This window comes from Odocoileus virginianus, chromosome 22 (genome assembly GCF_023699985.2).
Source record: "Odocoileus virginianus isolate 20LAN1187 ecotype Illinois chromosome 22, Ovbor_1.2, whole genome shotgun sequence".
NCBI classification, from domain to species: Eukaryota; Metazoa; Chordata; class Mammalia; order Artiodactyla; family Cervidae; genus Odocoileus; species Odocoileus virginianus.
In genome coordinates, this window is record NC_069695.1 from 22,605,632 (window position 1) to 22,624,348 (window position 18,717).

The window sequence follows — 18,717 nt, forward strand, 5'->3', positions numbered from 1 at the left end:
CTGAGTTGGCAAGTACTGTCTGAGCAAACAGCCCCTTTCCCAGTCATTTTATAGTGCTCATCTCACACATAAGAGCTTATCACTCAAACCAGGTAATTTCTGTTAATATAGATACATTTGTGAGGGCCCAGGAAGACAGCATGCAAAGCATTTGGTCTAAGACCCCAGAGTTCCAGCCTGGCCTCAATAGCAGATGATCCCAAGGAGGCTGCTTTTCTAGCCTCGTTGTTTGTATAAATAATAGTAGCCACCTGGTCTAGTTCCTGGGTTGAGTCCCATAGGAGAAAGTGCTTTGTAAAGTGCAGAACTTTCTAAATGTCTAAGGTGTAGCTGTCATCAGACAAGGGTGAGGAACGCCTGGAGGGAAGGAAACTTGGGTTTCATCCTTTCTCTAGTTGTGTCTTAACTGGAGACAATCACCTAAGTTCCTCAGGTTGGCTGACTCAAGGTCGAAGGCAGAGTCTGTCTGGTGGTGGTGGTTTAGTCCCTAAGTCGGGTCCGATTCTTGCCACCCCATGGACTACAGCCCGCCAGGCTCCTCTGTCCACGGGATTCCCAGGCAAGAACGCTGGAGTGGGTTGCCACTTCCTTCTGCAGGGGACCTTCCCCACCCAGGGACCAAACTCATGTTTCTGCCTAGATTCTCTCTAAAGATACTGCTAACGTGAAGATTCCATTCTGTTATGAAAATCACCTTTATGTTTCATTATCGTTTTTAGTTTCTCTTATATAATGGAAGACTGAGTCTTGAATTTGACTTTGTGAGGCTGTTCTGTGTAAGAGTGTCTGTGGGGGTGGGTGGCTGGGGACCCTGAGGGGAAAGGAGAGGAGAAGAGGGTGGGAAGGAAGCAGGGCAGGAAAATGGAAAGGAGTGATAAGATACTGCCACAGGCATTGCAGGTTGGAAAAACAGAACCCTGAGAACTGGAGGCCTCTGTTTACGTACCCTGAGGAGACAGGAAGCCCAGCACAGCGTGGGTGTCGCTGCCCCCATCCCCACATGCCTTCTCTCCTCACCACCCCACAAGCTGTTCTCTGACTGCTAGTGAACCCACCGGACTTTCCCCGCTCCACCCTCAGCTCCACCGAGCTCTGCCTCTGCCACACTAAATGTTCCTCAGACCTGATTTTGGTGTGGTCTTTTGCTTTTACAATTTCTTCCTCTAAGGGGGGGAAGAAAAAAAATGATCCATGTATTTTAGATACAGTGGCTTTGATGAGTGAAGAACCTCTTGGGAATAATTACAGACACATCCACATGGAATGAGGGACAATTCTCTACTGGAATAGATTTCTTACTACTGTTCCCAATTAAGATGCTGTCTTCTGGGATCCAGCTTCAAAGGCTGCATTTTCTCCTCATGGAGGCCAATGACATCCTGTTATGATTAGTATCTGGACAGTGAAAGACCTGACCCCCTCTCACCAGGTCCTCCCAGGCAAAGGACAGCAGGGACCAGAGACTGTGCGGTCTGGTCCAGGAGGTCAGACAAACCAGTGCATCCAGGTGAAGGCCAGCAGTGGTGTCATAGCACTCCTTTTCAGCCTGAGTTATCCTGAATGGTTAACTCAGCACTTATCATCCTGGCTTTCCAGGCACAAGTTCAGAGACAGAAAATAAAATTCCCCAATTAAATTCACAAAATACGTCACTGTTTAAGGGCCCTTTCAAGATTTAAGATGGTGTGAGCTGAACACCCTAGAACAGCCTCCAGGATCTCAGGATATAAGTGCTGCAGAGACTGTTATTTCGAAAACAAGGATTTGGAAGTCAGAAGGACAGGGTGACTTGCCAAAATCCCTCAAGACCATGGACAATAAAGTTTGCTCAAACTCCAGGGAATAATGAAGGATAGGGAAGCCTGGCATGTTGCAGTCCATGGGGTCACAAAGAGTCAGACACGACCGAGCAACTGAACAACACAACTCAAGACTAGGCCCAGCGAGATGGGACTCCTAGTCCCCCCTTTTATTTTTTAAAACCACATCATAAAGTCTGTTGAGTTAAAAGGAATGTCGAGCCTGAAACATGTCAGAGGTAATGTTATAAAAAGACCTCATCAGATCAACTTGACTGGTGCCTAGACAAAATCTTCAGACACAGACCCTGATTTTCATCCAGATTAGAACCGAGGATGAGATGATTAGATAGCATCACCAACTCAATGGACTTGAGTTTGAGCAAACTCCAGGAGATAGTCAAGAGCAGGGAAGCTTGGCGTGCTTCAGTCCACGGGGTTTCGAAGAGTTGGATGTGACTTAGCGACTGAACAAAAAAGAAACACATCTTAGGGCTTAGTCTGCCCTGGGCCTTCAGGAATTAGAGAAGGGGTAACTCCCGAGTAAGACAGAAGTGTGGGTGGCTAGGAACAGACCTAATCATTCTGGATAATCAGGGGGTCACACCTCCTGAGTCAGACAAGTGAGGGCTCCATTGCTGCTGTGCTCAATCATGTCCGACTCTTGGGGACCCCAAGGACTATAGCCCACCAGGCTCCTCTGTACACGGGATTCTCCAGGCAAGAATACTGGAGTGGGTTGCCATTTCCTCCTCCAGGGGATCTTCCCCACCCAGGGGTCAAACCCACGTCTCCTATGTCTCCTGCATTGGCAAGTGGACTCTTTACCACTGAGCCACCACGACAGCCGTGGACTCCATGGCAGAGAGCAATACTGTCGATAATCATCAATAATCAGGGACTACAAATGGTCAGGGCATTCTGTTGGACACACTGGGATAATTCAGCACAGAGAAGGTCATTGAATCAATCAGCTGCTATTCTGGACACAGGCTGTTCAACTGATCACAGAGATGAGGGGCTTTCAAAAGCATCGGAAAGCCTGATCATCATCAGCAGCTGTCACTTATGGAGAGCTCACTCACTATATTCTCGACACTTCACAGGTATCATCTCATGTCATCCTCACACCAGTTCATATTATTGCTCAGATTTTACGCTTGAGGAATATGAGATTAAGAAATGTCAGGCAGCTTGCCCGATGTCACAAGCTGACCAATGGCATGACCAGGACGCGAGTCCAGGCTTGCACGACTCCACAGCACAGGCTCTCACCCTGCATAGCTGTGCTGTGTCACAGCTATGGCACCATCCCTTTTGATCCAATTTTCTACTCATTATGACCTACAGCTGAGGGTCTATAGTGTGCTAGAAGCAGCGCGTCTTGTAGGTACAGCTTGCTGTAGAGTAAGATGCACATTTTACTGCCAACCCAGCTCTAAAGAAACAGATGCTTATGAGGGGGGGGGATTTGCTTTCTGACCATATGGGAAGGCAAGATCTGGTCAATAAATAGTTGTATGTAAAATAGCAATTTTAATTGCATGCTGCCCACAAGCATGTAGACCACAGATTGGTTGGAACCAAAAGTTTCAAGATGCTGACTCCCAAATACTTCACCGCCAACCAATCAGAAAAAGTCCACAAGCTGATCATGCCCTCTTTGAACAACTGCTATAAAACTCCTCACACCCCCTCCAGGTCGGAACACACAGTTTTGAGGGCCCTAGCCTGTATGGCCCCCTTTGCCTGGCAAAGCACTAAAGCTGTTCTTTCCTGCTCACCCTCCCAAAAAATAAAATAAAATAGCAGCTTTATTGAGTTGCTATCTTTATTGAAACATAGTCAACAGCATAACAAGATGGCTATTAATACCTGTGCTTTACTTATTTTGAACGTACCACCTAAAAATCTGTATTCATAGTGCGCAGCAAACACAAGATTGCAACCTGCCTCTGTGTGCTCATAGCAAAAAGTCACCAAAATTCAACCAATGAAAGATCAAATCAATCAATCAAAAATCAAATTTAAAAAATCTAATCAATCAATGGAAGATTCAGAAACTGAATAGATGGTTGCCAGAGGGGATTTCAACTTAATGAACCTCTATTCTTTAAATGAGGTGAGGAAATAAGATTAAGAATATTTACACATTCCTGAGATAGTCCTTGCTTGGCATGTTTTCTTAAGACCTAGTGCAATTTCACTTTATCAAGAAGATAAATACTGTTAAAGTGGTTGAAATGTTTTTCAAGTGATTTTAAGCAACAATACATTTTACTACTTTAAAACGATATGAATAAGGAAACGGAGTGGGAAAGGACTGTTTCTGGGCTTGAAAAATTCAGAAAAATTTCAGACAAAAACATTCCAGTGAAAAAGTCTCTCTCCCTCTCTCCACAAACCCCATACAAACATACAAAGATTCTTTTAAATATTCTCAAAACAATTTTTTTAAATAATGCACATTCAATTAGTGAAATTTATATGACCATCCTCTGGTAAGCTTGTAGTTTTGTAACTAACATAGAACTAAAATTGCATTCATGGCTAAAGATAAAATCAACAAGAATTAAAACTGCACATTTAGAAAAAACTCAGTGCATACATAAAGACCCATAAAGAGCTTTCAATGAATGCCACAATTTTCAGTATCATTTTTGGGAAGAGAACATCTGAGTACTCACCGTGAAGAGTCAGACAAGGATCTCAACCACCTGTGAGACCAGTGAAGGGAAAATCATCAAAATAATCCATCACTTGAAGTTCTCCAGTTCTCATTTCTCCCCTCCCTGGCAAAGACACCAGGGCACTGTTGCCTATAGACACTCTACCGGCTTCCCAAGAACCCCAAGGTGAGTCCTGCTGCCCAGACAACTTGGACAGGGTTCATAGTGAGCGCTCTGAGGTCGGACAGTCACGAAGTTGAGCTCTGATTCTGACTCTGATCTGCTGTGGGCCCTTAAACTAATAAGTAACAAGCACGCTCTCAAAGCAGTCAGCAGAGTGTGGGCTCTTGGTAAGTAAGTAAGTCACATTTCCGCTAGGTGGGAGCCTAGAAGGGTGGGTATTTGATACCTCTTTACGGTCTCCATACAAAGCGAAGCACCTTGCCCGGAGGAGTAACTGAGTGAAGGCTTACTGCCTGAACTCTGGCTGCCCTCTGGGCGTGCTGGTGGTAACTATGGACACGGTTTGGGTTGGAACTGAGTGTGGCAAGGAACAGAGTTGGTGAAGGCCAGTTTGTCCTCACTGGCCTACATTACCGGGGGGTTGTGTTTGCCTTTCCCCTGGAAGACGGTCATTTCTCTTCCACCGGCTCCCTTTGTAGCTGCTCAGACTTTCCTGACACGTGGTTTCTAAAGTACAGGTTCCGAACCTGAGTCTTACGCATGTTTTGTGCCAAACTCTCAGCAGCCTCAATGGTCTGTGAAGAATTAACACTGAACCACACCTACCCGCTCCAACCCTTTCTAACCTCCTCTGGCTACAAATCTACCAAACATACCTTGATGGGTCCCCTCAAAATCTAAAGAGCTTTTTCATTTACACATGAAAGTGAAAATGTTAGTCACTCAGTTTGTGACCTCATGGACTGTAGCCTGCCAGGCTTCTCTGTCCATGGTATTTGCCAGGCAAGAATACTGGAGTGCATAGCCATGCCCTCCTCCAGGGATCTTCCTGACCCAGGGTTCAAACCCAGGTCTCCCGCACTGCAGGCAGATTCTCTACTGTCTGAACCACCAGGGAAGCCCCATTTACACATATTTTAAAAAAAGGCCAAACTCCGGAATAATTTGCACAAACTAATTTTTATTTCCAAATGTCCTTTACATTGAGCTCCATTTTCAAACTACTCCCCTCCTCTAAAGGTAGTTCTTTCTGGTCATTCTAGAAGTTATATTTCTGGTAAAATCATTACATGTTTCACTTAGATAATGAGACACAAGAAACACTTGCTCCTGAAGCAGCACAAGATCATTTAGGGCCAAAAATGACCTCCCTTTTCCTGAGACGACTCTTCCCTGTCCTTTAGGTGTGTGGCCATGCTCTGTTGCTCAGTTGTGACTGACTCTTTACAACCCCGTGGACTGTAGCCCACCAGTTTCCTCTGTCCATGGGATTTCCCAGACAAGAATACTTGAGTGGGTTGCCATTTCCTACTGCAGGAGAATCTTCCTGACCCCGGGATCGAATCCATGTCTCCTGTGTCTCTTGCATTGCAGGTGGATTCTTTACCCGTTGGGCCATCGGGGAAGCCCTGAAAAGCACTTGAAGATACGCAGAGAGTATGAGCTCATTGCAAAAGAAGAGCACTGATGGAATTTGTGAGGAAGCAATATTCAGAAAGGAAGGACTTTCCCATCATTCCAGTGGTTGAGACTCTGCCTTCCAATGGAGGGGATGCAAGTTTGATCCCTGGTTGGGGAACTAAGATCCCACATGCCATGCAGCCAGAAAAAGCCAGAACATAAAACAGAAGCAATACTGTAACAAATTCAATACAGACTTTGCAAAAGTCCACATCAAGAAAAAAAAAGCTTTAAAAATAAATTAATAAATGAAGGAACCAAGGATGGAGCTAAGTGACCGTTGGATCTGGTGGTCTGAGTGGTTCCAGTGACCTTGGTTATGGCAGGGCAGGCGCCACCATGTGGCCACAGAGGTGTGACCACGTCTGAAGACAGAACAGGTTCCAGATGTGGACACTGCAAGTGTAGACGACTTCAAGAGCTCGGCGCTAACGGAAAGAAAATAAATATTTTTCTTTATTTATAGGAAAGAGGAAATAAAACAAGTCTAGGAGTATAGGAAAGTAGGAGTATAGAAGTATAGGAAATAAAAGAAGAAACTACAGAAAGAGCGAGACACGGCCATAACAGACGAGGATGGGAGAGGCGGGGTTTCAGGTGGAAGGAGCCGTGTGGGACAGATAAGATGTCTCTTCCTGTGAGGATGAGGGAAGCAGTGAGGCCAGGTGCTGAGAGAGATAAGTTGCAGAGGACTTGGGGGAGGGAAGAAGACTTTGAGGGGCTTCCTGCCAGAGCCTCTGATTTTTTGCAGAAGAGGAAATGAGCTTATCTGTTCAGAGTAAGAGGGTGGGCGTCAAGCAGGGTCCTTGAGAAGAAGATCAGGAGTAGGTGCTAGGAAAAGGGGGAGTGAGCTGCTGAGAGTACACACAGGGACACGGGGAGGTCTGTCAGCCACCAGCAGAGCTGGCTGGACGGGGACCCTGGCTTCTGACTTGCAGGCATTTTCCTTCCAGCACATTAGGATCTAGGATTCTAATATTTTACACTGATTTCATTAGCCATGTTTCCTTCATGTGCTCAGTCGCTCAGTTGTGTTCGACCCTTTGCAACCCTTTGGACTGTATCCCACCAGGCTCCTCTCAAATTCAACAAAAAAAATCCTGTGAAAAGAGAAAATATCTTATTTGATAAATTATTTGCACATCTGATGCTCTTTATTTTTAGGTAAATCTTTTAGAATATTGATGTGCACTATTAAGTGCTAAGAAAGCACATTCAAGGTAGAGAAACATTTAAGTTTATATATAATGTATTTTTTCAATGAAAAATATAAACAAAGTGGAAATAATTACTGGATTTGATCTTGAATAAAAAATGTAATGCAAGTTATTTATAGCGGTCAAAAACTCCAGTGAAAATAGCTAGCTATTTATGAGAACTAAAGAGTAAAATAAAATTCTGCGAATCTTGAAAGAATATAATATCAACAGACAATATCACATAGGAATAAAGCCATACAGTGAAGCCTCACCAATCATGATATACTTATTTGGAATTTGTAACAATTCTGACAAAAGCTTAGCAGAAGTTTACCTTTTCACCGCTATTAATCAAATTATAGTATAAACAAAATTCATAAAGTTAATGTTTAAATTACTTTAGAGAACAATTTATGTTCAAATATCTTGTGCACACCATACTTAGTAACAATGTACATGTGAATTGTAAACATTTTAATCTGTCTCTTAAGGTAGTTCTCTTTAGGATCTCTATTTCTGTGCGTTTGCTCTTAAAAATAAAACTGTCTCTTTAAAGCTACTCCGTCATTCAGATTTTAAATGAATTTTACTAGGCTCCCTTCCCAGCCAAATTGTTATTTCATATAAAATAATCAAAGGAAATTATTTTGCCTTTGTTCAATTTGATCTTCTGTTTTACCTTAAAAAGCAAACTAGAAGATAGCAAATTAATTATGAAAAACAATGACCACAATTTACCGAGCTTCCCCTAAAGTGACAAGCCATGTGTGAGGGATTTTAAAACTTTACCTCTAATCCCTCCCCCAAATATTTCAAGATAGGTATTATAGTTCATTTTTAAAGTTAAGTGGCTTCCCTAAGGCCCCAAGTATTTCCTGAATCTGGTAAAGAAGATACTGTGTATCAAGGATGAAGCATGGGATCTAGAACATAGAAAGCATTCAGTACATGTCAACTACAGCTACTATTATTACCAGAAAGAAGAGACTCCTTGTAAAGGTAGGTGAGAATTGATGGACAGATGAAACAGTTTCTCTGTTTCAGTTGTATTTGCATATTCATTCATTTAGTCATTTCAACAAACAATTACTGAATGTTTACTAGGTACTGGGAATACCAGCGTGAATATATGGGCAAAGGTGTATCTTTGAGCTAGTCCAAGACTTTAAAAAGTGATCAACTACATGTATATATATATATATATATATATATATATATACACACACAAATGTACATGCACATATATATGTACACACACACAAGTATATATATAAATCAGTGATCAGCTACAGATATATTTATATATTTGTTGTTGTTTAGTTGCTAGGTTGTGCCCAACCCTTTACAGCCCCATGGACTGTAGCCTGCCAGGCTCCCCTGTTCATGGGATTTCCCAAGCAAGAACACTGGAGTGGGTTGCCATTCCTTTCTCCAGGGGATCTTCCTGACCCAGAGATCAGTGAACCCACCTCTCCTGCATTGCAGGCAGATCCTTTACTGCTGAGGCACCAGGGAAGCATATATATATATATATATATATATATATAAACACATATACAAATAGTGATGAGCTACAAGTATATGTGGACTTCCCAGCTGGCTCAGTGGTAAAGAATCCCCCTACCAGTGCAGGAGATGCAAGAGATATGACTTCGATCCCTGGGTTGGGAAAGTCTCCTGGAGAAGGGAATGGCAACCCACTCCAATATTCTTGCCTGGAAACTTCCATGGACAGGGGAGCCTGGTGGGCTACAGTCCATGGGATAAAGAGTCAGATATGACTGATCATGCACACACACGTATATGTATATACAAATATACATAGTGTATATATATGTATCATGTGTATATATAAATACATGTGGACAAACATACATATATATTTGTAGTTGATCACAGTGGGAGTTGGATATTCAGCCATACACGTCCAAAATATATCTGAAAGTCCAACTTCCACACTTTCTACATTTTTATTCTATATTCAAATGACATTTACATATATTTATAAGTTTCTTGAGCCAAAAAGATCTTGGAAATTAGTTTAAAACCTTTCATTTTACAGTGAGAATACGTAGGCCTCGAGATGTGTTTTTCCCCGTGACATCCCTGAGTCTCCAAGCTTAGGCTCAGGGTCACATTCCTGTTTTTCTTAGTCTTTTACCTTTCTATTGAAATTAAAAAGAGGCTCCAGAACCATCAATGACTTTGCAGTGAATTAGAAGAACAATTCCAGACTGACTCCTGAACTGTAAAACACGACATGGAATCAAATATTGGCTTTTTAGACAAACAGGGGAAGCAGCTCTCAGTCAGAACCTCTTTTAAAACACCTGAAGTTTATTTAAAAACTAAAGAAACAGAAACGCTGACAAAACCCATAAACTTTTAAAGATCAGAAAGTTCTTACTTTATCCGAAAGACAAAACACCCTTCATGCATATCTCAAGCATAATCACATCGCAGAGGATGGAGACAAAACACCTGGTGTTTATTACAACACCATTAGTCTCTTTATGGGGTCATAACATTTAAGTGGACTTGCTTAAGAGCAGCAACACTTCCTCTGACAAACAAGGTCTACTCTTTGTCAAGCATGGAAAAGATGTGAAGTGACTCAGATGACCAAGCTGCGGAAGCCAACATCCTTCTCAAAAATCCAGTTCATCCTCCTGCCATCCTCAAAGGCTTGACTCAGAGCATGCGTATCATCCATTGACAGCTAATCTAAGGGGTGTGCCATACATCTTGCTTTTCCTACTCCGCAGTTCCCTTCATTGTTAATTCCTTTTCCACTTATTCAGTCTTTCACTGAATGTTAATTGCTAGACGCTGTTGTTTCAAAGATGAATAAGACAGGGTCCTTCTCTTGAGAAGCTCGTAGTCTGCTGCGATGATTCTGAGTTTAGTGAGCACGAAAACCAGTCAAGGAGTGGCAGAGAACAGAAGCAACCAAGCCAGCTTCTCTCTGAAAGAGTCAGAGTTGGAGGCCTGAGCTGAAGCCCAACCTTCTGCACTTTATGAAAAAGAGGTCGCAGTTGGATCAGGGTGGAGTTGAGAGGATGTGACTTGTGAAATTGCAGGAAAGGGAGAAGCTTTAAGATGACACTCATATTCTAGCTTAGACAACCAGGCTGTGGGTCGTAGGGAATATAAAAAGGCATGTGCCTTTGAAGAGGTGATTTGGTTTTAGAAAAACTGAGTTGGGACACCTGTAGGATATGCAGAAAGAACAAGTAAGAAGGTAGGCAGGTGGAGAGATTAAAACTTTTCATTTTACAGTGAGAATACTTAAGCCTCAAGATGTGGTTTTCCCTGCGACATCCCCGAGTCTCCAGGTTAAGGCTCGGGGCTCATATTTCTGTTTTACTCAGTCTTCTACCTTTTCACTGAAATTAAAAGAGACTCCCAAATCAGTCTCAAGAACCATCAGTGATCTTGCAGTGAATTAGAAAAAAATTTCAGGCTGACTCTGGAAGAGTTCAGTAGAAATGTCTAACAGGAGAGAGATATGGGTGTCCTCAGCATATAGGTGGATGAAACATATCAATCTCTTCCCTGACATATCTGAGTTAATAAAACTAACTCCTGTGAGCAGAAGTGCCTTGGTTACTTTTTCTGTTTTGTTTTTTGGGCACACCAGTTGGAGATCTTAGTACTCCAACCAGGGATTGAACCCTCTAGCACCTGCCGTGAAAGCATTAAAGCATAGCACCCAGAGAGAAGTGTGGATTGAATCCAGAGAGACAAGTAGGGTCCAGCCACAGAGGTCCTTGTAAGCTGAGTTTGAGAACTTGGACGTTGGTTGGCCTGAGAACAATGTCAAACCAACGAACTGAAATTTGAAGTAGGAGAGTGACGAGATCAGGATTGCATTTTAGAAGTATTTAGGCTGTGCTGGTGTAGGTAGATTCAAGGCAGCGAGATTGGAGTCAGTGAGACCAGGTAGAAGGAGTGAGATCAAATGTTTAAGTAGATTAATTTTGGAGGTGGGCAAGGAGATGGTAAAGGTGTTTGTCCTTAGCTGCTCAGTCCTGTCCTACTCTTTTCAACTCCATGGACTATAGCCCAACAGGCTCCTCTTCCCATGGGATTCAATTCTCCAGGCAAGAATACTGGAGTGGGTTGCCATTTCCTCCTCCAGTAGGCTACTAGGGAAGAGGAATACAGGGAGAATGAAAACAAGTAATGCTTTCTCCAAAATCATCTGAAATAATCATGGAGTCCTCTTGGCTCCAGCTTGAGACTCTTCTGGTGGAAGGGGTGTGAGATTCAGATTTAGCTCTTATCTTCAAATGTTTAAGTAGATAAATTTTGGAGGTGGGAGAGGAGATAGTAAAGGTGTTTAGCAAACATTAGATGTGTATGGAGAGGGAAGTTGAAAGCACTGGCATCTGATAAGGTGGGTGGTGAGAGGGCAACACTTGGAGGGTGATCACAGAATTCCAGACGGGCTCTTGTGTTCTCCACCTGGGGAATTTGAGCCGTAAAGAAAGCTGAGCACCAAAGAAAGGATGCTTTTGAACTGTGGTGCTGGAGAAGACTCTTGAGAGTCCCTTGGACTGCAAGGAGATCCAACCAGTCCATCCTAAAGGAAATCAGCCCTGAATATTCATTGGAAGGACTGATGTTGAAGCTGAAGCTCCAATACTTTGGCCATCTGCTGCGAAGAACTGACTTATTGGAAAAGACCCTGATGTTGGGAAAGATTGAAGGAGGGAGGAGAAGGGGACAACAGAGGATGAAATGGTTGGATGGCATCACCGACTCAAGGGACACAAGTTTGAGTAAACTCTGGGAGTTGGTGATGGACAGGGAGGCCTGGTGTGCTTCGGTCTGTGGGGTTGCAAAGAGTCGGACACGACTAAGCGTCTGAACTGAAATGAACTGAGCTGAACTGAACCTGGGGAATGCGGGGGAGACAGAGAGAAGCGGACTTTGTGAGATATATTTTGAAGGAAGAAGCAGTGCTTGGTAAGGATGAAAAGTTAAGGGAAAGGGAGGGGGCAAGAGTAATGGCTTTTTAATCAGTAAAAAGGCAATACTAATTTACATTCCCTCGAACAGTGCAAAAGAGTTCCCTTTTCCCCATATCCTCTCCAGCATTTATTGCTTGTAGATTTTTTGATGATGGCCATTCTGATCAGTGTGAGGTGATATCTCATGGTAGTTTTTTTCTTTGTTTGTTTTTTTTGTTGTTGTTTCTTTTTTTTTCTCATGGTAGTTTTAATTTGCATTTCTCTAGTAATGATGGTGGGAAGAGGTTCAGGAGGGAGGAGACATACGTATAACTATGGCTGAAAAAAATACACAAGTGAAAACAAAAAGGCCATACTAGCCCAAGGCTGGGGTGAGGATGAAGTGGGATGATTCCTGTTCTATGGTAATACAGGTCATGTGACCGCAGGACAGGGCTGCTACTGCGGGAGCATGGAGGCTTGAATTCGAGTGTCACCCCTGCAGCCCATTTCCGCCGAAGAGTGCAAGGCACCTTCACCAATGTCCTTTCTTACCACAACATCCTTCTCTTCTGGGTTTATCTCTTCTCTCCTGAGCCCCTCCTCAACTCCTCCCAGAGCTCTTGAACAGAGAAAACTTGGTCAGTGGATGATCTGCATGTGACCACACGCTCAGCCTCTGTATCCTCCAGAGTGGGGCTCAGAGGAGGTGCCAGGCTGGGGACCCACCTTTGGGACCCACCTTCAGTGGCCCAATCAGCTCTTGATACTGAAGGTGGCGGGGCTGGAGGCAAGAGCCATCCTGTAGGAGTGTTTCTTAGAACTGTCCTCTAAAGAGTTGCTGAGCTTGCTTCTCATCAGCAGGTCTGTGAGTCCGGTCCACTGTAGCTAACAGGTTTTGGGTTTGTTTTTTTTTCTCTCCCCAGCCTCATAATTCTTCTGTTAGGGTGTGTGTTGTGACTGTGTGTGTGTGTGGTAAGATACACATAATATGTGTGTGCTTACTCACTCAGTCCTGTCCAACTTTTTGCGACACCATGGATGGTAGCCTGCCCAAGTGATTCTCCAGACAAGAATACTGGAGTGGGTAACCATTCCCTTCTCCAGGGGATCTTCCCAACCCAGAGATGGAACTTGGGTCTCCTGCATTGCTGGCAGATTCTTTACTGTCTGAGCCACCAGGTAAGTCCAAACAGAATATAAACCTTACCATTCTAACCCTTTCTTACCACTGAACCCATTCAGTTCAGTGGCATTAAGTACATCCACATTATTGCACAACCATCACTACCATCCATCTCCAGAACCGTTAACATCTTCAAAGCTGAAATTCTTTCCCTGCTAAACAGTTGCTCCCCATTCCCTCCCACCAGCTCCTTCTGGAAACCACCATTCTACCATCTGTCTCCATGATTCTACTTCTCTGGGTACCTCATATAGGTGGAATCATAGAGTATTTGTCCTTTTGTGACTAGCTTATTTCACTTAGCATAATGCCCTCAAGGGCTTCCCTGGTGTCTCAGACAATCCCTGCAATGTGGGAGACCTGAGTTCATCCCTGGGTTGGGAAGATCCGCTACAGGAGGGCATGGCAACCCACTCCAGTATTCTTGCCTGGAGAATCCACATGGATAGAGGAGCCTGGCAGGCTACAGTCCATGGAGTCACAAAGAATTGGACACGACTGATCAATCAAGCACGAATGCCCTCAAGGTTTATCCATGTCAGAATTTCCCTCCTTTGGGGGACTTTCCTGTTGTTCCAGTGGCTAAGACTCCACCGTCCCAATGCAGGGGGTCTAGGTTCAATCCCTGGTCAGGGAACTAAGATTTCATGCACCACAACTAAAGATTCTGCATGCCAAACTAAGACATGGTGCAGCCAAATAAATAAATATTTTTAAAAAGAATTTCCTTCCTTTTTAAATCTGTAAAATATTTCATTGTCCTTTTATATAGTTCATGAGGTTCTCACAGCAAGTTTACTGGGGTGGTTTGCCATTCCCTCCTCCAGCAGATCACATTTTGTCAGAACTCTCTGCTATGACCTGTCTTGGGTGACCCTACACAGCATGGCTCATAGCTTCATTGAATTACGCAAGCTCCTTTACCATGACAAGGCAGTGATCTGTGTCGAAGAAGACTCCTGAGAGGCCCTTGGACAGCAAGGAGATCAAACCATTCAATCTTAAGGGACATTCACACTGAATACTTGTCAGAAGGACTGATGCCGAAACAGAAATTTCAGTATTTTGGTTATCTGATGCGAACAACTGACTCATTGGAAAAGTCCCTGATGCTGGGAAAGACTGAGGGCAGAAGAAGAGGGTGTCATAGGATGAGATGGCTGGATGGCATCACTGATGCAATGGATATGAACTTGGGCAAACTTCAGGAGATGTTGAGGGACAGGGAGGCCCGGCGTGCTGCAGTCCATGGGGTCACAAAGAGTTGGACATAACTGGGCAATTGAACAACAACAACAACAATATTCCATTGCTAGCATGTGTCACATCTATTTTATCCATTCATCCTTTGATGGACACTTTTGTTGCTTCTACATTGTGGCTGTTGTGAATAAGGAACACAGGTGTACAAATATATCCAGAGTTGCTGCTTTCAACACTTTTGGGCATCTATCCAGTTATTGCTGGATCATATGGTAATTACATGTTTAACATTTTTGAGAAAACACCATGCCATTTTCCACAGTGACTGTATCACTTTATATTCCTACCACCAATGCACAAGGGTTCTAATTTCTCCACATCTTTGCCAATCCTTGTTTTCTGTATTTTGAAAATTTTTAATTTTTTATACTAGTCATCCTAGCCTCTTGAGAAATCTGTATGCATGTCAGGAAGAACTGGACAAGGAACAACAGACTGGTTCCAAATAGGAAAAGGAGTACATCAAGGCTATATATTGTCACTCTGCCTATTTAACTTTTTTTTTTTTTCATTTATTTTTATTAGTTGGAGGCTAATTACTTTACATCATTGCAGTGGTTTTTGTCATACACTGAAATGAATTAGCCATGGATTTACATGTATTCCCCATCCCGGTCCCCCCTTCCACCTCCCTCTCCACCCGATCCCTCTGGGTCTTCCCAGTGCACCAGGCCTGAGCACTTGTCTCATGCACCCAACCTGGGCTGGTGATCTGTTTCACCCTAGATAATATACATGTTTCAATGCTCTTCTCTTGAAACATCCCACCCTCGCCTTCTCCCAGAGTCCACAAGTCTGTTCTATACATCTGAGTCTCTTTTTCTGTTTTGCATATAGGGTTATCGTTACCATCTTTCTAAATTCCATATATATGTATTAGTATACTGTAATGGTCTTTATCTTTCTGGCTTACTTCGCTCTGTATAATGGGCTCCAGTTTCATCCATCTCATTAGAACTGATTCAAATGAATTCTTTTTAATGGCTGAGTAATATTCCATGGTGTATATGTACCACAGCTTCCTCATCCATTCGTCTGCTGATGGGCATCTAGGCTGCTTCCATGTCCTGGCTATTATAAACAGTGCTGCGATGAACACTGGGGTGCACGTGTCTCTTTCAGATCTGGTTTCCTCGGTGTGTATGCCCAGGAGTGGGATTGCTGGGTCATATGGCAGTTCTATTTCCAGCTTTTTAAGAAATCTCCACACTGTTTTCCATAGTGGCTGTACTAATTTGCATTCCCACCAACAGTGTAAGAGGGTTCCCTTTTCTCCACACCCTCTCCAGCATTTATTGCTTGTAGACTTTTGGATAGATGGCTGCTATCCAAAAGTCTGCCTATGCAGAGTACATCAGGGGAAACACTGGGCTGGATGAAGCACAAGCTGGAATCAAGATTGCCGGGAGAACCTGATATTCATATGACACCACCCTTATGGCAGAAAGCAAAGAAGAACTAAAGAGCCTCTTGATGAAAGCAAAAGAGGAGAGTGAAAAAGCTGGCTTAAAGCTCAACATTCAGAAAACTAAGATCATGGCATCTGGTCCCATCACTTCATGGCAAATAGATGGGGAAACAGTGGGAACAGTGGCAGACTTTATTTTTTTAGGCTCCAAAATCACTGCAGATGGTGACTGCAGTCATGAAATTAAAAGATGCTTACTCCTTGGAAGAAAAGTTATGACCAACCTAGATAGCATATTAAAAAGCAGAGACATTACTTTGCTAACAAAGGTTGGTCTAGTCAAGGCTATGGTTTTTCTAGTAGTCATGTATAAATGTGAGAGTTGCACTATAAAGAAAGCTGAGTGCCAAAGAATTGATGCTTTTGAACTGTGGTGTTGGAGAAGACTCTTGAGAGTCCTTTGGACTGCAAGGAGATCCAACCAGTCCATCCTAAAGATCAGTCCTGGGTGTTATTGGAAGAACTGATGCTGAAGCTGAAACTCCAACACTTTGGCCACCTCATGCGAAGAACTGACTCATTGGAAAAGACCCTGATGCTGGGAAAGATTGAAGGCAGGAGGAGAAGGGGACGACAGAGGATGAGATGGTTGGATGGTATCACTGACTTAATGGACATGAGTTTGAGTAAACTCTGGGAGTTGGTGATGAACAGGGAGGCCTGGCGTGCTGCAGTCCATATGGTAGCAAAGAGTTGGACACGACTGAGCGACTGAACTGAACTGAGTGAGTGTGAAGTGGTATCTCACTAGAGTTTCAACTTGCATTTCTGTAACAATTAGTGATTGTTGAGCATCATTCCATATGCTTATTGGCCATTTGTGTATCATCTTTGGAGAAACAGCTACTTGAGTTCTTTGCCCATTTTTTAATTGGCTGTTTGTTTTCTGGTTGTTGACTCATTGGAGTTATTTACATATTCTGGATACTAACCCCTTATCAGATACACGGTTGACAAGCATTTTCTCCCATTCTCTGGGTTGCCTTTTCACTCTGTAGATAGTGTCTTTGATGCACAAAAATTTCAATTTTGATGAAATCCAATTTATTTATTTTTTCTTTTCTTGACTGTGGTTTTGGTATTGTAGCTTTAATTTAGGTTTTTTAAAGGATTTTTTTTTTCATTTCAAATATTGTGGCCAAAAAGAAACTATGATTCAAAGACAGTGATGGGCTTATTCCATCCAATCATTAGTTATTAATAGTAAGCTCTGGGCTGAGAATCCATATTCTTGGCTCTTCAGGGACTCTCATTGGAAGTAAAAACAAGGCAGGTACCTTGGTGAGAGCTGAAGCAAATCTCTGAAGTAATCTTCAGTTACCCTATAGTTGCATCGACCCCAAATATGAAAAATAAATCTCCAGGTTTTGTCTTTTTCTTTGTCAGTCACGTGCAAATTTTCCTCTAATGTTCAAAATAGAAAGCTTCTGGAATGGAGAGTCTGTGAAATATTTTAGAATGTGTTCATTTCTGGGCACTGCCTTTTACTAGAGCAGAGTTCCCTGTTCAGAATGAATCAATCGGCGGCTTACACCGTGTTATCAAGTCCTCAGTTGAGAAAGTCTGCGAAGCTGCAACCACTGCCCGGCCAGAACTGCCTTGCTTTTGGTGTGCTAGCAAGGGAGCGAGTCATCTTTCATTTCATCGTGCTTGAAGACAGTTCCTCTGCTCCCACCCCCGCCGCCCAGCCCCCTCCAACGCCACTCACCACTTAGTTTACGCAGTAAAGCAATAAAGCAATGGGTCTGCTTTGGAGGGTTTCTAAAAGGAAAGATAAACACAGTGGGGCAACTTGATGGGCCACAATGAAAGGAACTCATTATGAAGCCACTCAACAGCTCAGCCTCCTTTCCTAGTAAAACCGGAGTCAACCTGATCATTTCAGGGGTGGTGGGTGGAAGGGGGGCTTCTCCAACCACGGGGAGTGTGGTGGGTTTTTCAGTCTCTCTCTTCTTGAAGGTCTAAGAGCTGTAATCCTGCTCGGAGCTCTGCAGGGAGAGCATCTAATTGTGACTTCGAACTTAGCGTCAGTTCTCCCCAGGTGACAGTGAGGACTGACCCTTGGGCTCCTTCGGGGAATCCATGAGCAAACTTGGAAACTTTGGGCCTCGGGGGCGTTCTCGCCCCCTGTCCGATCCTCTAACGCTCCGGGCCCAGAGCCCTTTGGGGAACGGACAAGCAAGCCACGCCGTCCCCGTGACGCCGCTGCTCTCAGACCGCTCGCCCCACACTCTGGGGAGCCTGAGCTCTAAAAACCGGCCCAGCGGCAGCATGTTCTGTGCACCCCGAGGCTGAGCACTTGATCACCCCGGGAGCCGCTTTCCTCGGTCTTCGTCCCGCTTCCAAGCCAACGCGAAAAAGAGGGAACACAGGGAGCGCGGGCGGGGAAGCGGCCCGGCCCGGGGCTGGAGCCGGCCCGCGGGCGGGGCGGGCGCGGGAAGGCGCAAGGGGGGCGTGGGCGCGGCGGCCCGCGCGCCCCGGCGGCCGGGCCAGGGGGAGGGGCGCTGGCGGCGGCGGCGCCTCCCGCCCGGGGT